The 4,197-nt window shown below is 39.8% G+C and overlaps 1 protein-coding gene across 1 annotated transcript in view; it reads left to right on the top strand.

Annotated features, from left to right (window-relative positions):
* Window positions 1-1,443: 1,443 nt before the first annotated feature.
* anxa11b (annexin A11b) overlaps window positions 1,444-4,197 on the top strand; it is an 11,847-nt gene continuing 9,093 nt past the window's right edge. Inside the window, exon 1 of the mRNA XM_037691093.1 lies at window positions 1,444-1,588. The gene's annotated coding sequence lies outside the window, so the exon portion shown is untranslated. The remainder of the gene's footprint in view (window positions 1,589-4,197) is intronic.

The raw sequence follows: 4,197 nt of genomic DNA, 5'->3' as shown, positions 1-4,197 counted from the left end.
AAGGACCCTGTATTATCCTCTAAGTACCCAATATGTACCCTGTAAGCTCCTTGATATGTACTTTGTACTTGCGGTGTATGTACCATTACATACCCATATGTACCAGTAAGTATCCTGTAAGTAATCTTTCTTCTTCTTTCAGCTTTCCCCCCTTCAGGGGTCGCCAAAGCGAGTCGTCCTTCTCCATGTCTGTCCTCACTCCACCTCCCTCCATGTCCTCTCTAAATGCATCCACATACAATATCTCCTCTTTGTCTTTATCCTGGCAGCTGCATTTCTAACATCCTTCTACCAATATACCCACTGTCCCTCCTCTGGACATGTCCAAACCATCTCAGTCTGGCCTCTATAACTTTATCTCCCAGTTGTTCAACCTGTGCGGTACCTCTGATGATCTCATTCATAATCTTATCCATCCTTGTCACTCCTAAGGAGAACCTCAACATCTTCATTTTTGCCACTTCCAGTTCTTTCTCCTGTCTTTTTGTCCATGTCTCTGTCTCCAGACCATACAGCATGATCGCACATCTGTTTTCCTTTGACCTTTGCCGACACCCTTTTGTTGCAAATCACTCCTGAAACTTTTCTCCATCCACTCCATCCTGCCTGGACTCTCTTTACCACACTCCCCATTTTCCTGGACAGTGGACCCCAAGCACTTGAAGTCCTTTGTGACCTCTGCTCCTTGTAGCCTCACTGTTCCACCTGCCTCCCTCTCATTCACACGTTCTCTATCTTACTACAGCAGACTTTCGTTCCTCTTCTTTCAAGCGCATACCTCCACCTCTCCAAGTTCTCTTCCACCTGTCCCCCTGTTCTCACCACAGATCACAATGTCATCTGCAAACATAGTCCATGGGGACTGTAAGCACTCTTTAAGAACGTTATTTCATATAGACTGTGATTACCTTGTACGTACTTTGTAAGGACTCTGTATGCACCTCTTTAAATACTTTATTTGTCCTGTGAGAGCATGTTTGGTCTCCATCCCAAAAGTCTTCAGACAAAAGAAAAAGAGTATGATGGTTTTAGTTTTTAAAGGTCTCATTGCAGAACGTTGGATATCTTATATTTTACTTTGTGAAAACGCATTTTAAATTTCTGAATTGTGATTTTTCTGAGACACATGGTCCCATAAAACGGATGTTGCGACATCAACATGTCATTTGTTTTTGTATATTCTGCATTAAGACTCATGGAGGGCACAGAACACGGGGCTTTGCATGCACGTTTCATTTACATGAAAGAAATCCGTTGCACCACAGTAGAACCTTATGCAATATAAATATGTCAGTGTTTTCTAATTGAAATACAGAGGAATTAGAAAGTATGAGTCAGCCTGATGAGCATGTCCTTGTCCTCCAGCCTCTGTCTCGTCAATGGCTGCGACCAAAGGTTGAAGAGGACGGAAACGATGCAGAGGACACGCCCACATCCAGGCTGCTCCCCTGCTCGGCTCTTCCTGGATCTGACGGCCCTATCCGAGTAGCAACTTACGCCTTCCAGGCTTTTTTCACCGTCGAATCGTAAAATAAAGTCATCTTTGGTGCTCGTCGGTCAGCTCAGCGGAGGAGTTCAACAAAAAGTGGTGAGTTGTGGTGATGCGTTTCTGTAATCCAGGAATGTAGGAAATTAGCGACGTCTAATTTAAAACTGGCCTTCCGCAGGAGCAGCAGACGAATTAGTTTCCCTTAATTTTAGACCGTCTTGACTATCTTTTACATTTTTTTAAAAATATAACAAATTTTATAACGCAGTTATCCGTACTTTAGTTCGGATGCTAGCAGCTAAACAGGCTTATCTCTGGATAATGTGTAAGTTTAGCGAACCGCTTCTCGTTTATTTTCAACCCATTTAACATTACACGACATTTTGGAGTAAAAATATACCATTATAAATGTGTAGTTTGTGCACATATATACCGATATCAACCCATTACATCACTATTTTACCATTAAAAACGCGCCTTTTTTAGCTAGTTAGCAAGCTGAGAAACGAAAAGGCCCGTGATGCTGTCAAATGAAGTTTTTCTGGTTCGTAAACTTTCCAACTTAGTCGTTAATTATTATTTTCTAACTATTCGAATCAGCAATAACGCGTTAAATCTCTTCGAAATGTTTGTAGTGTTTGACGCTCTTTGGAAAAAAATACATTTGTCAAGTGCATCCTTTCTGTTTGTGAATGTTTGTTGGGGATAATAGTGGAATTTACGACAACACGTAAACGCCTCACTCCCATTTAAAAGTTTAAAATGGGGACAGTAGTTGGAAATTAGCAGGGTGTGTCACTCTGAGCACTTTCCAGGAACTCACCTTTAACACAGAATGTCTGTATTAGTCTGACTCAGTGCATTAGTGTTCTATAGGTTAAAACAAACAAAAGATAAGTTTGTCATCAACTATGTTCCCCAACAAGTATTTTTCTAGCCACACCATCCTTGTTTTAACACCAGCAGCTGATATAAAGCTTTAAAATAGCCAAACAGTGGATAGTTGAGCTGTGACTTCTTCTAAATCACAGTATGTGCTATCCAGCATGTGGATTTTTTATTATACTGTCACACCAACTTTTTTTAAAAACTAAATTTACAGTCAGATTTAATACTAATTATAAATAATATTTTGTTTGTTAGAAGATGACACATGGTATTTAAATTATCGCAAAGTTCAAACGACTCTGGCCTTTTTCCATGGGCTCCATTTCTCCAGTGGGTGGTGACGTACCCAAATATACTTGGAAGCTCTTACATTGTGGTTTCTCAGAACAGATTAGAGAAAATAACGAACAAACGCGCTCTATTGTTACAACCCAAATTCTGAAGAAGTTGAGATGTGTAAATCCAAAAAAAAAAAAAAATGATAGATTGACTTGATTTTCTAACAGGTATTTTGTTAACAGTAGAACATTGTAAACAAATCAATGGTGAAACTAAGAATTTTCTTTTGAAAGTGATTATTTTGAATTTTATTTATGCCTTGAGGGCCAATTCAAATAAGCCCCAACCCAGGTAAGATGGCTGCTCTTCTAAGTGGTGACACATATGGCTTCTAATTTGCATGCCAGAGCTTTAACTTGGATAACACGCTGTGTTTACAGACAGTGATTTGTGGAAGTGTTCCTGAGCCCAGGCAGAGGTCCAGAACAGAATCAGATGTTTTTTTTAATGCATTGTCACCTGAGGGTCTGAAGATCTTCAGCGTTGACCAGATTTGATTTGATCTTTTGCACTCAGAGATTTGTCCAGATTCAAAATGCGATTATTTGCAGACTGGTGAACCTCTGCCCATCTTTACTTCTGAGAGATACAAATGATTTAATACTGTTTATATTTACAATTTACTCAACATGTCAACTTTTGAGGATTTAAAGTTGTACATGGCTAAAATGTTTCTTAACATCATATGATTATTTTGTGTCTCTGTCCTGCCATATTTTCTGCCGTACACGTCGCACCGCTCTATAAGTCGCATCAGTCCAAATATGTCTAATAAAGTGGAAAAATCCATAAATAAGTCGCATCTATTATGCATCACTGCTGACAACACTGAAATGTGGACTGGTGTTGTGGCCAAAATCGATTGGCTGCCAAATGGTGTCCGCGGGAGCGTGCACGGGACTATAACAAGAATTTAACAAGATTAACACTTAAAAACAATTTTTTGTTTGCTCAACTTTATAGCAAAGGTGTGTCTCAGTTCAACTTTTCCTTAATAAATTCACTTTGACGGTCAAATCAGCTGCATTTCAAAAGTATTCTCTTCTTGGTGCTCTGGGTGTGTGCAGAGGGAGGAAATCAAAAAGGAGGAACGCTGCGCATTTCTTCGAAATTTAACAAGATAAGCACGTAAAACAATTCTTTGTTTGCTCGACGTTATATCAGATGTGTGTATCAGTTGAACTATTACTTAATAAATCCACTTTAATGGTCAAATTAGCTGCATTTCGCTGGGGTGGCACAGCGAAATGCCAATTGCGTCATTAATAGCCACTTTTACCTATTACATGACACAGCGACATGCCATACTACTTGAGTGCCATCTAGTGGCTGAAAATGGTAGTGTTCAATATTTTCTGTCAGAATGAATGAAAATGGTCATATCTCAGCCAAAAAAAAAAATGGTTTATAAATACGTCGCTTCAGCGCATAAATCGCAGGCATGCAAATTATGCAAACCCCCCCCCCCCCCCCCCCCCCCC

Source organism: Nematolebias whitei, chromosome 17 (genome assembly GCF_014905685.2).
Source record: "Nematolebias whitei isolate Nwh7 chromosome 17, NemWhi1, whole genome shotgun sequence".
NCBI lineage: Eukaryota > Metazoa > Chordata > Actinopteri > Cyprinodontiformes > Rivulidae > Nematolebias > Nematolebias whitei.
This window is presented reverse-complemented; position numbering and strand designations above follow the sequence as displayed.